The 17,990-nt window shown below is 44.3% G+C and overlaps 1 protein-coding gene across 1 annotated transcript in view; it reads left to right on the top strand.

Annotated features, from left to right (window-relative positions):
* The first annotated feature begins 3 nt into the window (after window positions 1-3).
* Window positions 4-17,990, top strand: part of SCNN1G (sodium channel epithelial 1 subunit gamma) — a 55,759-nt gene continuing 37,772 nt past the window's right edge. Inside the window, exon 1 of the mRNA XM_084882732.1 lies at window positions 4-136. The gene's annotated coding sequence lies outside the window, so the exon portion shown is untranslated. The remainder of the gene's footprint in view (window positions 137-17,990) is intronic.

The following is a 17,990-nucleotide window of genomic DNA, read 5'->3' on the forward strand; positions in this document are numbered from 1 at the left end:
GGCGGCGGCGGGAGCGCGCGCGGCCGGCCCAGCTGGGCCGCTCACGTGACCCGCCGCCGCCGCCGCCGCCCGGCGCTGAAGCCGCCGCCCCGCCATGTTGACTGAGGGAACGGAGTCGCCGCCCCCGGCCGCGGAGGTAACGGCGGCTCCGGCGCGGTCCCGGCGTGAAGCCTGGCGGGCCGTGTTGGTGTGGGCGGCCCCGGGGGCGGGGCGGCTCCGTGAGCGCCTCGGCCGGCGGGGTCTGCGGCGGGGCGGGAGCCGGGCCGCCGGGAGGGGAGATGGACGTGACCTGACCGCCCGCCGCCGCCTGGGGCCGCCGGCCGCTGTCTCTGGCGGCACTTAGGGTCGCAGCGGGAAGCGTCATCAGAACCCCTCCTCCTCAGCCAGCCCCCAAAGGCCGGCCGCACCGAGGGTCCCAGTCAGGGGCCCGTACTTGGGTTGCCCGTTCGATTCCCGGTTCGATTCCCGTCGTCCTTCCGGCGCCTGTGGGAGGATGAGGATTACAAATAATAAAGTCCCGCTGGAGTCAGCCATCATTCCCTCACTAAACACATAGTTCTTTTTTTTTTTTCATTATTTTTTTATTGATTATGGTATCATATAATTGTCCTCATCCCCCCATTTCCATCCCACCCCCCTCCCCCTGAAAACCCCCTCCCCTTCTTTGTCGGTGACCACCGGCTAGGCCCATATGCATGCACACTAGTCCTTTGGTGATCTCTCCCCCTTACCCCCACCCTCCCCTACCTTCCCTCTGAGGTTGGACAGTCTGATGGATGCTTCCCTGACTCCGGTCTGTTTCTGTTCATCAGTTTATGTTGTTCATTATTTCCCCTAGATGCGTGAGATCATGTGATACAAGGAATTCCCTTATAAGAACGGAAAATGAGACAAGCCATAATGGTTATGCTGAGAGGCAAATGAACCAGTCTGTAGTGAGTTCCTTTCTGGGCCAACAGTTCTTTTGAGTCCCAATTTCAATGTCAAACAGTTCTTACGTGTACATGTCAGCCATGGTATTTCAGATCTGGTTGGTGGCCAAACAGTGGTGATGCAGGTCCGACCCTCTCTGGTTTGGTCCTGGGCATCCTTCAGCGACACGCAGCTGCTGTCTGCTGGTATGGTGAGGCGAATCCAGCGTCTTCCATCTCTGGACTGCCTCTCTTCTGCCTTCATGGCTGGAGCACTCCTGTCAATTCCTCTCTGTTGCAGGAATCCACATGGTCTCAGAGTTGTTTTCTGAAAATATACAAACATATTTTCAACCAAAAGTTAATAAAGGAATCTTTTCTATAAATTTGACTTGGGATCCTTTTTCATTTTTTACCCAAATGATTTTCCTTTGGCTTGTTTTGACACCATGTGTGTTTTTCATGGGTGTCTTGCTGTTAGCATTACAAATGAAAGTTAATTTTCTAAAGTACAAATTTTCTAGATCTAATTTACTTACAGGCTATTTTCTCTTCCTCAGGGCGCATGTGGGAGACAAGCAGTCCATTTATCTCTCTAAGTGGATGTCTCTCTCTCTCCCTCCCTCCCTTCCACTCTCTCTAATCAATATCCGTATGAAGGCTACCTCACTAGGTGTCCACTATGAATCAAACGAGCCTCTGCTGCTGTGAGGAAGCCTGACCTTAGAGCAGGTGGCAGATTGTAAGCTCATTCCCTTACGGTAACGTTAGTTCTGTGACTGACAATCTAACCTTTCCCCCCTGCTTTGTAAGGTCACTTTTTAATCACACAGTAAACCTCACATATATTTAGGGCTTTTAAAAATTCTGTTCTGTCTCACTGCTGTGTGTCTATAATCCACAATAACATGGATTGAGAATATATTGCAGTGTTTGGTAGGGCCACACCTCCCAGTATTTTATTCACTGTTGGGTTGTTATCTCAGAATTCAATCCTTTGCAGGTATTTATTGATGTAGATTAATTTAGGTGAAATTGACATCATCATAATTTATTTTCCCTGAAAATAAAGTGTGTCTTTTAAAAATTATACAAACTTTTCATGTCCTGAGAACAGCATAGTTTCTTTCCATAGGTCTGTAACATTAATACATTGATTCCTATTTGTTGATAGTATAAATGGGATACTTTTATGCCATTATATTTTCAGTTGTTTGTCTCTAGGAGAAATTATTTTGTAATCAGCCACTTGATGTACTGTAGTTCTTTCTCCTAATTTCCTGTTGGTTCTCCTGTTTTTGTTTTTGTTTTTTGCATTCATGTCAGTGCATGAGGTAATAGCCTGGCCTCTTCCTTTATACTTTTTTTTTGTTTGTTTTAATATATTTTATTGATTTTACACAGAGAGGAATTGAGAGGGACAGAGAGTTGGAAACGTCGATGAGAGAGAAACACCGACCAGCTGCCTCTTGCACAGCCCCTACTGGGGATGTGCCCGCAACCAAGGTACATGCCCTTGACCGGAATCGAACCTGGGACCTTTCAGTCCGCAGGCCAACGCTCTACCACTGAGCCAAACCGGTCCAGGCCCTTTATACTTTTTATTCCTCATTCTCTCTCTCTCTCTCTCTCTCCCTCCCCCCCCTCTCTCTCTCCCTCTCTCTCTCTCTCTCTCTCTCTCTCTTCCTCTTTCTCTCTCTCTCTTTCTCTCTCTCTCTTCCTCTCTCTCTCTCTCTCTCTCTTCCTCTTTCTCTCTCTTCCTCTCTCTCTCTCTCTCTCTCTCTCTCTCTCTCTCTCTCTCTCTCTTATCTGAGTACCCTTCCAGAATTCAGTTAAGTAGTAGTCATGAGAGTGGGAAGGCTTGATTGTTCCTGACATTAATAGCAATGCTTCCAATGCTAGCAAGCTCGATGCCTGCTTTTGGTTTGAGATATATATTATTTATTGCATTAGAGTGGCATCCATTTGTTCCTCCTTCAGAAAGGGTTGTTATCAGAGATGGATCTGGAATTTTATCAAACGGACGTCAACAGAGATGAGCCCCGGCTTTTGGCTTTTCCTCTGGCCGGTATGCCCATCATAGATTCTTGGTAGCGAAGAGCATGAACTCCTTTGAACTAACTGAGGCAGAAAAGGAGTCCATTGGAAACACTTCTCAAAGCTCACAGAACTGTCAGAAAAGCTTCAGGTCAGACTGAGAGAACCCAGGAAGACAGCACCTCCGGAAAACGGCACATGAGAAGCTGGCGTGTGCTGCTGCCGCCAAGGCTGGCACGCCACTGCACCGCGCGCGGCAGCCGCCTGCTGGACTCGGCTCTGCTCTAGCACTGCGGCTCATCCTGAATAATTTTTGATGGAATGCTTGCTGCCACACCTTCCAATTCTAAGCCCCATGTATGTGGTTGGGCTGCATACTTGGTCTAGTCACCTGCTAGAAGGGAAGAAGGGAAGAGACCACATCTCCTACAGGGGGTAGGGGGCCTCCCATCTGCCTGGAGATCCCAAGAAGAAGGAGGAAGAGGAGGAGAAGGGGGAGGAGAAGGGGGAGGGGGGAGGAGGAGGAGCAGGAGGAGGAGGAGAAGGAGACTATTTAATGCTGGCAGTCAAAAATGACAACTATCCACTGCAAACTATTCATGTAGCGTGTGTCGTGTCATATTAATCGAATTGAATGTATTGCTTTATCTACTTGCTAGCATAGCATACAGAAATTTATGTCCTTTTTTGTTGTTGTTAATCCTCACTCAAGGATATTTTTTCCATTGGTTTTCTTTTAGAGAGAATGGAAGGGAGGGATAGAGAAACATTGATGAGATACATCGACTGGTTGCCTCCCACATGCACTGGAGATCAAGCCTGCAACAGAGGTATATGCCACTGACCAGAATCAAACCCACAACCCTTCAGTCCACAGGGCAACGCTCTAACCACTGAGCAGCCAGCCAGGGCAATTTATTTATTTTTTTATATAAGAAAGCCAGTTTGCAGTCTGTGTGCATGCTTACTGTCTTTGTCAGGTTTCAGTCTGCCAGGCTTTTTTTTTTTTTTTCTTTTTTTTCTGGCTGAAACAAAGTTTATTGGGAGATAGGCAGACTTCCTGCCGCAAGAGGGCAGCAGAAAGGGGGCCCAAAGCAGGTTACCCAGTTTGCCAGCTTTTTAAAAACAACTGGGAAGGATTCCTGTTATCTTTAGGCTCTGCAACAATTTAAATGTGCTTTCTGCTCTGGCCCTGTGGTTGTCGTCTGTACACCAATAGTAGCGGGTTCTATCCCTGGTCCAGACTCATATGGGAGGCAACTGATCAATGTTTCTCTCTCTCTCTCTCTCTCTCTCTCTCTCTCTCTCTCTCTCTCCTCCCCCCCACCCCCACTTCCTCTTTCTTTCTCTCTCTCTCAAATAATAAAAACATATCCTCAGGTAAGGATAAATAAATCAATGTGTTTTCAAAGTTTCTAATAATTCAAACAATGTACTCTCTCAATCTGGTAGAGCAGGCCATTCTTTAAAATATTTTGTAACTTTTATCCATTAATAGTGTTCTTTGTAAATTTCTTTCTCTTCTTGAATTAATTGTAGTCATTTTACCTTGCTAGGAAAACATTCATGTGTTCCAGTTTACTAGCAAAATCTTACGAAGAATTGTTGAGATTTCATTTCCTTTTTCAATTCAGGACCACAGAAATGAGTTAAATGTATTTCTTAATGTGTGACTCTGTTATCATTGGCGGATGGCGATGGTGTCCCCTGTCCACCAGTCATTTATCCTTTTCACAGGCGTTCACGAGGCCCCAGAATGCTGTGTGGCACTGTTGGTGTCCGAGCCAGACCCTATGTGCTTTGCTTCCAGTGGCTTCACCTGCGGCTATCTCCTTGCCTGCCTTGGGGCCACTGGCACTGCCTAACCCAACACAGAGAGCTGAAGGTGCCGGGCTGATGTCCTGGGGGCCTCTGGAGCTGGGTGCAGGAGTATGAGCCCAGCTTCTCTGCCTCCCGTCCTGGCAAAGCCTGAGGTATAGCTTACATCCCAGAGCTCCCTGCAGGCCAGGCCAAAGGCACTCTTTTCAGGACCTTGCCCCAAATGTCATCCTTTCTGCCTTTTGGTGGCCTGCTCTCCTCACCCCTAAGAGTTTCTCTAAGAGCTCTTCCTTAATAAATCACTTTCACATGAATTCTCATCTCAGAGTCTGCTTCTGGGGAACTGTTCTCAGCCAAAAATGTTTCCACTTAATCCCTGCCCTTAGAAGCTGGCATAGCATCTAATTAATTATACCATAACACTGGGCATTGTCAGAGAGCTAGCCTGTGAATATGAAGTTGATAACTCAGTCAGGAGGAGGAGCAAACACTTCACTGAGACAGTGTAAGTCAGTTTGGGTTTTTAAGAATGAGTAGGAGTGGGCCAGAAAAATAGTGTGGAGGTGGGTGTTACAAGCCTAGATAAAAATGGAGGAGGGGGGTACTCATAATTATAAATAACATGTGGTTCCTATGGTTTAGGAATTCAAACGGTGATGAGTGAACTTAGAAACCCAAACAGGTCTCAGAGAAATTACAACACAAGGGATAAATAAGGACTCGAATAAACAAGATGCTGCGCTTGCCTTGGCGTGCTGAGTGGGTCTAGAAGAGCGGAAATGAGTTTTCTAGGCCGAGAAGGGCGTGAGGGAAAATAATGGGTAATGGCACAGGGACATGGAAAGGCTTGATATGTTCAGGAAGCTCAAGTTCAAACTCAGAAATACATGCTAAGAAGAGCACATCCTTTTGGTTCATTTCCTTTTAAAAAACCTAGTTATGTACAAAACTAGTCTAGATACAAAACTAGTATGTTTTATAAACCTTTTTACCACTTGCTCATATCATTCCTTTTTTTTTGTTTTTTTTAATCCTCGTCTGAGGATATTTTTCCATTGAATTTTAGAGAGAGTGGAAGAGAGAAGGAAAGACAGAGAAATATCAATGTGAGAGAAACATATCAATTGGTTGCCTCTTGCATGAGCCCCAACTGGGGCCAAGAATGGGGAAGAGCCTACAACCAAGGTATGCCTTAGACTGGAATCGAACCCGGGACCCTTAGGTCCACAGGCCAATGCTCTATTCACTGAGCCAAACCATTTAGAGCTCTTTCTTTCCCTCTAAACACAGTGGAGCAGGCCGCTAGCCCAGAGCCTTCAGTAGGAACATCACTGGGGTAATTTGTGACTCATGTTCCACGTGCTCTGAGAGAACCCTGCCACTCACTCCCCATCAAGAGATCAAATCTAGGCGCCTCCCTTTTGAAATTTGGAGAGTTTTAGGACTGCCTCGGCTGATAGAACTCGGGAGACGTGGCACTACTGGACTGCTGAAGCCAGATCATAAGGGACAGTATACCTTCCATGTGGCTCTCAGGATAGTCACCCTGGGAACACAGCCACCACACTGTGACACAGCCTAGGCCACACTGAGAGGCACATTTGGAGAGAAACCAAGCCCGAGGCCCTGCCTGGGCTCAAGTTGACAACCAGCACCAACTGGCCAGCCATGAGAATGGGCAATCCTAGATGTGAGTCTCCAGCCCTCTCCCTCTCTCTAGTGCCCTGTAGAGCAGAGATGAGCCTTCCTTGCCAAAGCCCATCCATATCGCAAAATAAATTATGCTGTTTCAACCAATTAAGTTTTGGTGTGATCTGTTACTTAACAGTTAGATAAAAAACAAGTATCTAGATAGATCTTAGTTACATTTTTGTTTTCTCTATTAATTTTTACATCTTACCCCTTGGGTATGGGCTAGATTTAGTGATTCACTTCAAAGAACAAAGTGTGGGAAGGGACAAATAGTAACTTTGAAGTAGAAAGTCCTAGCAGACACCACCTTCACTGAGTGATCAAGGTCAACATCAGTGATAGGGCATGTTGATGTCATGACCCCTGTGTTTGTCAGAACCTAGTGTGTGTGTGTGTGTGTGTGTGTGTGTGTGTGTCTGTCTGTCTGTCTGCATGGAGATTTATTATAAGGAATTGACTTGCAAGATGATTATGGAAGCTGACAAGTCCCAAGGTTTCTAGTCAGTAAGCTGGAGACCCAGGGGAGCAAGGGCTAGCTCTAGTTCAAAGTCTCGCAGACTTGAGACCCAGGAAAAGCTCATGTTTCAGTTTGAGCCCAAAGTCAGGAAAAGACTATTGGCCAAGCTCCTGTAGTGAGGCAGGAGCAATTCAGGAGAGGGTCAACTTTTTGTTCTATTTGTGCCTTCAACTGACTGGACAAGGCCCACCAAATTGAGGAGAGCAATCAGCTTTACTCAACTATGGTTTAAACGTTAGCCTCATCCAGAAACAACCAAGGCTTCCGGTCAAAATGGCAACATAGGTAAACGCTGTACTGGCATCCTCTCACAACAGCTAAATTACATCTAAACTTCAGAATAGTCACCATTCAGAACTGCCAGAAATCTTGCTGAACAGAAGTCCTATAACTAAGTGTGTAAAGAAGAAGTCACATCGAGACTGCTAGGAGGGGCAGAAACTGAATCGGTCTAGCCCCACTGTTAGCAGACAGGGGCCTGGGCCTGAGTGGATCGTCTGGCTACGGCCAGCTGGTAGTGTGTGGACTCGACTTCATGAAGGAAAAATTTCACAACACAAGTCTAGGTGACTATGAGGGAACATTTATTAAAGCAGGGGGCAGCCCTACCCGGTTTGGCTCAGTGGATAGAGCAGCAGCCTGCCGACTGAAGGGTCCCGGGTTCAATTCTGGTCAAGGGCATATAGCTGGGTTGCAGGCTCAATTCCCAGTGGAGGGAGTGCAGGAGGCAGCTAAACAATGATTCACGCTAATCATTGATGTTTCTACCTCTCCCTCTCTGAAATCAATAAAAAAATTAAAAAATAATAAGTACAAAACGGGGCAGTAAAACAAGGAAAGGCTTATCACAGAAGAAGCAATAGGAGAGCCTAGGCTGGGCTGCCCTACCTCTCTGGGAAGTCAGAGAAAAGGGGTCTTGGGATCACGTTCAGGGGATTAGCCTGGGATGAGTTAATGCTGCTCATTGCTCCCCTGTTTGCAAGTCTCCTTGGGTCGCTTAGATTTTAGCAGATGCATGCATCTGGGAGAAGAAGAGGGGAGAGAATGGTGCAGGCTGCTCCCCAGAGGGGGAGCTTGTGCCAGCTTCTTTGTTTTGAGTGTTTTTAAAGGCTTGGAGTTTATGGGAGATCTCAGGGGAGGGTGTCAGCAGAATATTCATCATTTTCCAGGGTTGTTGTTTCCACTAATTGGTCAGTATCAGGGCAGGGGGTCCTGGTGTCATTGCAGCTGGTCCTGGTATCTCCCGCCTGGTTTTGCTGCTTTTTTGGGCCTGGAGCTGAAATACAACAGGGGCCTAGATGTTAGCTCTATGGCGGAGACCTGTATCTGCTGTAAATTGTGAGGCCAGTTTGTTCAGCTGTCTTAGTTTCCCTACTCCACCTGTCCTGGGTTATTTGCCTGTTTCACCAGACCCACATGTGGCAAATATAAATTGAAAGGGATGTCTTGGCTGAAGAGGTTCCCCCCTCCCCTAAGGAGCAAGGGGGTCCCAGCCCCATACCAGGCTCAACAGACCAGGGTTCCAATGCCAGGAAGAGAAGTCCATAACTTCTGGCTCTAAATTGAAGTAGAAATTATGCCCGAGTGAGATAAAGGGTTGCTGGAATCCTGGGCAGTTCCTCTTAAAGGGCCCACACACATACTTACTTGGATTCACTCACTCTGAGCCCCAGCACTGGGGCAGCAGCTTGACAGGTACCAGAGATATGGGGAGGAACTAACTCGTCTGGCAGCAGAGTGAGAACTGGAGGGGCAGCTTTCTCTCTGACAGAAGTGCTGACAGAGGCCATTGTTCCTTTTCCAAATCCTCCTCCCACAGAGCCAGCAAGCTGTGCCATATCTGAGACTCCATCAACCTGGCTATCAATGTTTGTCCTGCCCTGGTGGTTCCCTGGTCTTCCCCACCCAACTTGTGGTCCCACCCAAGCTGCTTCCAGTGGCTTTTCTATACAAATGGCCTGTCTTGGCTCATGCTTCAGACTTTCCTAAAATCTCTCAAACAAGCCTCAGCATGCCCCACACATCTCACTAAATGGCCCAGGGCCAACACAAATGGTAGCCAGCCTTGGCCTCTCCCAGGACCTCCAAGCAGAGCCCAAGTAGCAGCCATCTGAAGATCACTTTGTATCCATGCTGGTGGCCTTGTACAGGGCACAGGCTGTGACTGACCTTGGCCTACACATCCTGGGAGGCCCCAGAGCTAGTGTAGACAGTGGACAGCTTCAGACCATGTTAAAGTACCACCACTCAAACACCTCCACAAGCAACACACTTAAGGGGCAGATTCAGTGGACACCAGAGCCTCACTGAAGCAAGTACTGCTCTGTGGGGAGGGCTCCTGCACAGCTAATCCTCCATGGTGGTTGCAGCCAATGCTTGCAGCTGATCAGCCTGTGAATAAATTCCTCCCATTGACATACCAATAGCAACCAAGACTCAACTACAATAGGAGGGTGCACACAGCCCACACTGGGGCTAGGGTACAACTGGAGTGCCCAGCTTGGGTGACTGCAGAGGCTATGCCACTGCACCCTACAGGACACCTACTACATTAGGCTGCTCTACCAAGCCCAGGGGACATAGCCCTACCTAATACATAGATACAACCACAGGGAGGTCGCCAAAATGAGGAGACAAAGGAGCATGTCCCCAGTGAAAGAACAGAACAAAACTCCAGAGAAAGACCTAAACAAAATGGAGACACACAATCTACTATAGGCAGAGTTCAAAACACTGGTTATAATGATGCTCAATGAATTTAGGGTAATAATAGAGGGACTTAGTGAGAACTTCAACAGGACTAAAAAGGACATGAAAACCAGAAAAAAAGATCCAGTCATGATCCCCGGTAGGGGGTGTGCAGGGAGGCAGCCGATTAATGATTCTCTATCATCATTGATGTTTCTATTTCTCTCTCCCTCTCCCTTCCTCTCTGAAATGCGACCGTCACAACCAGAACAACTGAACAGGCTGCTTGGGGCGACTAAGCCAGCAGGGGAGTTAGTAAGGGATGACCAAACAACTGAGCAGTAGGCTGCATGGGGCAACCAGGCTGGAAGGGGGGAGGGGGCATTTAGGAGTGACTGAACAATCGAACAGCAGGCTGTGTGGAGTGACCAGGTCGGCAGGGGTGGCAGTTGGGGGCAACAAGGCCAGCAGAGGGCAGGCAGTGAGGGGCGACCAGTCCAGCAGAGAAGAGCAGTGAGAGGTGACCAGACTGGTGGGGGAGGGGGACAATTAGGAGTGACCAGGCCAGCAGGGGGGGGGCAGTTGGGGGTGACCCGGATAGCAGAGGGGGCAGTTAGAGGCAATCAGGCAGGCAGGCAGGTGAGCAGTTAGGGGTCAGTAATCCCAGATTATGAGAGGGATGTCCAACTGCTGGTGTAGGCCTGATCCTGGGGACATCCCCCAAGGGGTCCTGGATTGGAGAGGGTGCAGGCTGGCTGAGGAGACCTCCATGCACAAGTTTCGTGCACCGGGCCACTAGTATATGCATGCATATATATCTGACAGAATGACCAGTCGCTATGATGTGCACTGACCACTGTGGGCAGACAATGCAGGAGCTACCCGCTGGTGGTCAGTGTGCTCCCAAAGGGAAAGCTGGGCTCACAGATGGCAAGCACAGTGGCAGTGGCTGGAGCTTCTCCCACCTCTGCAGTAGCACTATAGATGTCCTTAGGGGAGCAGGCCTAAGCCATTAGTCAGGCCTGCAGGGGAGAGCAGTTAGGGGCAAAAAGGATGGCAGGGGAGCAGTTAGGCATCAATCAGGCTGTCAGGGGAGTGATTAAGGGTTGATCAGGCTGGCAGGCAGAAACTGTTAGGGGCAATCAGGAAGGCAGGTAGTTGAGCAGTTGGGAGTCAGCAGTCCTGGATTGTGAGAGGGATGTCCGACTGCCCATTTAGGATTGGGCCTAAATGGGCAATTGGACAACCCTCAAGAGGTCCCATATTGGAGAGGATGCAGGCTGGGCTTAGAGACACATCCCCAGTGCACAAATTTCGTGCACTGGGCCTCTAGTGTACAATAAAAGCTTAATATGCTAAGTGTCCAGTAATCTGGTTGGCCATTCAACCAATCAAACCACAATATGCTAATGATATGCTAAAGCTGCTCAACTGCTTGCTATGACATGCACTGACCACCAGGGGAAGATGCTCCAACCAGTAGGTGAGCTTACTGCTGGTTTCCAGTTGATTGGGACTGAGAAAGAGGGGCCAGACATGACCTGGAGACCTCCTGTGGTCCCTCCCCAGCTTGCCTGTGTCCCTCCTTGGCCCCAACCATTCACCGGTGTGGTTCCTTGGCCTGGACTGCACCCTCTCACAATCCAGGACCCCTTGGGGGATATCAGAGAGCTGGTTTCAGCTTTATCCCACAGGCCAGGCTGAGGGACCCCACTGCTGCACAAATTCATGCACCAGGCCTCTAATATATATATATATATATATATATATATATATATATATATATATATATATATATATATATATATTAGAGGCCTGGTGCATGAATTTTGTAATTTATTCTTCATTTCAGTTAGTGTAGCTTTCATTTCTGACTGGAAAGATATATATATATATATATATATATATATATATATATATATATATATCTTTCCAGTCAGAAATGAAAGCTACACTAACTGAAATGAAGAATAAATTACAAAATTACATGGAATTAACAAATTAACAGTAGATTAATCAAATCAGCCATTTGGAATATAAGGAAGCAAAAAAAAATCAAAACAGCAGAAAGAAAAACTAATAAAAAAAAAATTGAGGATAGTGTAAGGAGCCTCTGGACAACTTCAAGTGTACCAACATGGGGATGCCAGAAAAAGAAGAGAACAAGAAATTGAAATTTTATTTGAGAAAATAATGACAGAAAACTTCCCTAACCTGATGAAGGAAGCAGACATAAAAGTCCAGGAAGTGCAGAGTCCTGAACAAAATGAACCCAAAGAGGCTGACACCAAGACACATCATAATTAAAACAGAAAAGGTTAAAGATGAAGAGAGGATCTTAAAAGCATTAGGAGAAAAGCAGTTGGTTACCTAAAAGGAAGCTCCCATAAGACTATCAGCTAATTTCTCAACAGAAACTTTGCAGGCCAGAAGAAATATTCAAAGTGATGAAAAGCAAATTTATCATTTAGAATCTGAAGAAAGCTAGAGCTTCACAGACAAGAAAAAGCCAAAGGAGTTCACCACCACCAAACCAGTATTAAAATAATTGGTAAAGTGTCTTCTTTAAGGAGAAGAAGGAAAAAGAAATGATAAAAAAAAAAAGTTAACAATAAAATGGCAATAAATACATATCTATCAGAAATTTAATCTAAAAAACAAAATAAATTAAGAAGCAGAACAGAAATTGATTCACAGATACAGAGAACATTTTGAAGGTTTCCAGATGCACCGGCACTTGGGGGGATGGATGAAAAAGGTGAAGAGACTAAGAAGTACAAATTGGTTGTTACGGAATTGTTATGTGGATGTAAATTATGACATAGGGAATTAATAACTACATATGGTGTCAGATGGGTACAAGATTTATCAGGATGATCACTTAGTAAGTTCTGTAATGCCTAATCACTGGGGTGTATACCTGAAACAAATATAATAATGTACATCAACTGTCATTGAGAAATAAAAAATTACTTAAAGTAAAAGAAAAATAAGGCCAAGGCAGAGTCAAGACAGAAACAGAGAAGAATATCACAGTTGCACAGACACAATTCTTCCTGCAATTAGACAAAGGTAAATAAAGACACATTTTCCATCTTGATTCTACCCAACCTCCTCTAAAAAATAGAATATCCATTCTCACTTCATGAGACAATTTTACCACTATCATTCAAGCATTAGAACCACAAAAAATATTTTTATATTTTTCCAGGAGGGTTAATTTGCTTTTAAAATTTAAAGCTTAAAGCTCCTCACAGCTCTTTATTTTTATCTGCTATATGGGGTGCTGTCTGATTCATGAATTGTTAAATTAAGCCAATTAGAGTAACGTTTGATCAAATATCTGTGCTCCCTGTGACCCTGTCAAGTAAACACATAAAATTTAACATCAAACCCTAACACAATGAGATGAAGAGGCGCTTTACCTCTATTGTATTCTTTGTAAATCTATAACCCAGCTTAATCATGAAGAAAAAAAATCACATAAACCCAAATATAGAGACATTCTACAAAGTAACTGACCAATACTCTTCAAAATGGCCATGGTCAGAGAAAGACTGAGAACTACCGGAGTCCAGAGGTGACTAAGAAGACATTATGATTAAATGCAACATGGCACCCAGGGGTGAGCCCTAGCAAAGAAAAGATATTAGTAGAAAATCTGATGAAATACAAATAAAACCAAGACATTAATAATGTACCAAAGTTCGTTTCTTAGTTTTAACAATGCACCACAGTTGTGTAAGATGTTAACATCAGGGGAAACAGGGAAGGTTAAGAGCTCTGTACTATCTTTACAACTCTTCCTGTAAATCTGAAGTTTTCCTCTGTTCCATACAAAACCTTACTAAGATGAGAGTAAAAGAATAAAATGATATAAATCCATAAAAATAGAGATCATAACAGAAACTGGTTTGGCTCAGTGGATAGAGTGTCAGCCTGTGGACTGAAAGGTCCCAGGTTCAATTCCAGTCAGGGGCATATACATTGGTTGCGGGCACATCCCCGGTGGGGGGTGTGCACGAGGCGGCTGGTTGATGTTTCTCTCTCATCGACGTTTCTAGCTCTCTATCCCTCTCTCCTCCTCTCTATAAAAAATCAATAAAATATATTAAAAAAAAGTGATCATAGAAAAGAGAGCATGGTTGATGAGAGAACGTATAAGACAAGGTTCCATCTGGAAAACAGCTGCTCTGTACTGCGAGTAGGAAGGGCTTTCCCTTGGGGAGCTGAGGCTTATCCCACCACCGGGAGGCCGGGGCAGAGGGCAGGCAAGCCACTCTGCCAACCACAGCCTGTAGCACCAAAGTGAAGGAATCTCAGGAGCACCTCAGAAGCTCAATGGAAACCCAAGGGCAGGGCAGGTATAAGGTGAGGCTAGTTAGGCAGTCACCTTGGACATCGATTATAAGATGGCTCTCCAGAGAAACGGAGCCAATAGGAGATATGTATATGTATGGAGCTTTACTACAGGAAGTGGCTCACACAGTTATGGAGCCCTGGAAGTCTCACAGCCTTCCGTCTGCAAGCTGCCCTGGAAAGCTGGAGAGCCAGGAAAGCTGGAGGTGTCTCAGTCTGAGTCCAGAGACACCCATGTTCCAGGGCAGGAGAAGGAAAAATTAAATTCGCCCTTCGTCCACCGTTTTTTCTCTTCAGGCCTTCAGTGGATTGGATGACACACCCTCATTGGTGAGGGGATCTTTGTTTTGTTGTTGTTGTTGCTGTTTAATATATTTTATTGAATTTTTACAGAGAGGAAGGGAGAGGGATAGATAGCCAGAAACATTGATGAGAGAGAAACATCAACCAGCTGCCTGCTGCACACCCCTCACTGGGGATGTGCCTGCAACCAACGTACATGCCCTTGACTGGAATCGAACCTGGGACCCTTGAGTCCACAGGCCGATACACTATCCACTGAGCCAAACCAGCTAGGGCGGACCTTTGTGGATTTTGTTTTGTTTTTAAACTTAACGCAAAAAAAAAAAAAAAAAAAAAAAAAAAATTCATGATGAACAAAATATCAAAATTTCCAATGAAAACAGAATCTGAATCCTGCACTTACTCTCTTTATAGAACTCCTTGTAAGTTGAATATTGAAATGTCAATAAATTAATTCTCTAATTTCATAATTTTTTCTTTCCCATCTGTGTTCTTTTTAATTCTACTTTCTAGGAGATTTCTGAAGCATTATCATTTTTTAAAAATGTTTTTATTGATTTTTAGAGAAAGAGGAAGGGAGAGGGAGAGAGATAGAAAAATCGATGAGAGAGAAACATTGATCGGCTGCCTCCTGCATGCTCCCTACTGGGAATCAAGACTGAAACACAGGCATGTGCCCTTACTGGGAATCGAACTGTGACCTCCAGGTGCACAGAACAACAATTCACTGAGCCACACCATAAGACTGAAACATTATATTTTATTAATGCTTTTACTTAATTTAAAATTTCTTCTATTGAAATGTTATTTTCCAAAGCCATTTATATTCTTATTTTTAAAAATCATATTATTGTTTTATAGATGCAATAGTTTTCTCATCCCTTTGAGCATAAGTACAATTTTTAATAGTTTTCTTTAGCTCTCTACTTTGTCTCCATTTCTCCAAGAGCAGTAATTTTCACCAGGAAAACAATAGAAGAAAACGTCTAGGACTAGAGAATGTTTGTGTCTAGATTGATAGTATCCAGCATAATGTATTTGAAAGAGCTCCCCACTAAGACATAATTGGGAAAATTTATAACACCAAGAACATGTTTTTAAATCTTACTTGAATTGATAAGAAAAATATCTATAGACTAAGGGCTATAAGACATAGTATGAAGCCATTGTAAAGAATAAGATACCCCTTTATGGATTTACATGGAAAGATGACCATAATTTTTAATTAAGTGAAAAAAGACGATTGCAGAAAAAAATGTAAGTCCACATAGGTAATGTAGTTTTCTATATTTGTATAACAACTTTTAAGTCTGAAAGAACACACAAAATTGTTAAGAATGAGGTGGGATTTGTGTATGAGGTATGTGGTTATTAAGCAATATTTTCATTTTTTTCTGTAAAGTTTAATTTTTTTACAATGATTAATTTTTATAAAACAAAACTTAAGCACATTTTTTCAAAAGGGGGATAGTTGAGAAAACATTAATAGCTATTGAAATGGCAAACTCCCTCCTGCTCGTCTAAATTAATTATTTGCTAAGAGATGATTAAAAACATTGTGGATATCAATTAATTGTTGAGTAAGTTATTGAGCAAACCATAAAGCAACAGATCAACTTCATCAATAATGAATAAAAAAACAAGGAAATATATATATGTTATCTCAATGGACTTATATTGCTAATGATTTACTTATTTCCTAAACTTTTTATTATGAACATTTTTATTGATTTTACAGAGAGAGAGGAAGGGAGGGAGAGAGAGATGGGGGAAAGAAGCGTTCACTCATTGTATGTGCCCTGACTAAGGATCAAACCCACAACCTTGGCGTATCAGGACAATGCTTTAACCAACTGAGCTACCCCACCAGGACATGAAAAATTTCAAACATAGAAAAAAGCTGAAAGACTAGTGCATTAATCAGCCATTCTTTTTTTCTCCAGCACAGACCGAATTCCTGCCCTCATGGAACTTAAGCGTTCATGAATGTTAGCTTACTTTTATTTCCCCTCCAGAACCTGAACTTTCTGGTCCCTAATCTCGATCAGACTGGCTCCTCTCCCATTTGGAAAGCTCTAAGTCCTCTGAACTCTGTTCATGTTAGCTTAGCAGTTCCCACCTTCATCACTCACACCATTCCTAAGTCCAAGGAGACCATGGTACCTGTTCTGCATACCTAGAGACAGTTATTTAATTTGTGGGGTCCAGTGAAAAAGAAAATGCAGAATCTCTTGTTCATAAATTATTAAAAGTTTCAAGATGTGACATCAGAGCATTAAACATAGCACAAGACCCTTCTGAACATAGGACCTGATACAACCACTCAAGTCATGCTCCCATGAAACCAGCCCCCAGTGTATCATCAAAGATTGTAATATACCTGCCTTTTCACAGCCCATTCAACCCTCCAGCCTGCAGTTAGCTGGGCGTTTCCCTGCGTGAGACAACCTGTTTCTCCCTCTAGGGCCAGGGGAGCGAACCATAACCCAAACTGGAACTGGCTCTGTTATTGCACTCACTCATTTATTCATGAAATACACATTGAGCCCTTTGTATACCAGGCACTGTTCCATCCCTTGGGATAAAGTAATGAACAAAATAGGTAAAAATGCCTGCTTTTAAGGAGCTTACCTTCTAATGGGGAAAGACAGACAAGATAACAGTAACATGCACCATTTTGAAAATTGGTGCTATGAAAAACATAATAATGCAGGAGAAAGGAACAGAACATTGCTCTCAAGGTTGCAAGTTCAAATAGAGTGGTTGTGCAAGGGGGTGGTGTGCGTTCTGGAGCAAGTATGAATGTTAGATAAGCTTTGTCCAGGTATGAGTAAGAGTGCTGTTGGCTGTGAGTTCAATGTTAGTGAATCAATATCTATTAAATAAGGTGTCTTACACAGAAACACATTTTTTTAAAGTTAGACATTGAGCCCTGGCTGGTGTGGCTCAGTTGGGTGTCATCCCATTTTCTGTAGAGGCGCGTGCCTAGGAGAGGTATGCAGGAGGTAGCCAACTGATGTCTCAATCTCACTGTGTTGTCTCTCTTTCTACCTCTCTTTAAAAATCAATAAAAATATATAAACAAATAAAGAAAAGGTATGCATCAATCGGTTAATAAATACGTTGTGACCAGAGGCTCGCAGGGACCGAAGTCTGTATTAATCTTGGAGCAATGATTCGCTATTCCCTAACTCAGTGTTTATGGTGACTTTATAGAACATAGCCATTGCAAGCACAAGTATCAAGCATCAGCTGTACACTTCTAGGCAATCTGTTATATCTCTCTGCCAGCTGAATAACCTGGCTGTTGCATGTCACTTTCACTACTTCACCCTTATTTCTGTATCTATCTCCAAGCTGCAAGTGGCATTTTTTTCTTTTTTTTTTCTTTTTTTTAATATAATTTTTTTAATTTTTACAGAGAGGAAGGGAGAGAGATAGAGAGTCAGAAACATCAATGACAGAGAGTCATCAATCAGCTGCCTCTTGCACACCCCCCACTGGGGACGTGCCCATAACCAAGGTACATCCCTTGACCGGAATAGAACCCGGGACCCTTCAGTCCGCAGGCCGACGCTCTATCCACTGAGCCAAACTGGTCTCGGCTTTTTGTTTAAATTTAATAAATCTTTATTGTTCATATTATTGCAATTATTCCTCTCCCC

Source organism: Pipistrellus hanaki (assembly GCF_964339955.1).
Source record: "Pipistrellus hanaki genome assembly, chromosome: 4".
NCBI lineage: Eukaryota > Metazoa > Chordata > Mammalia > Chiroptera > Vespertilionidae > Pipistrellus > Pipistrellus hanaki.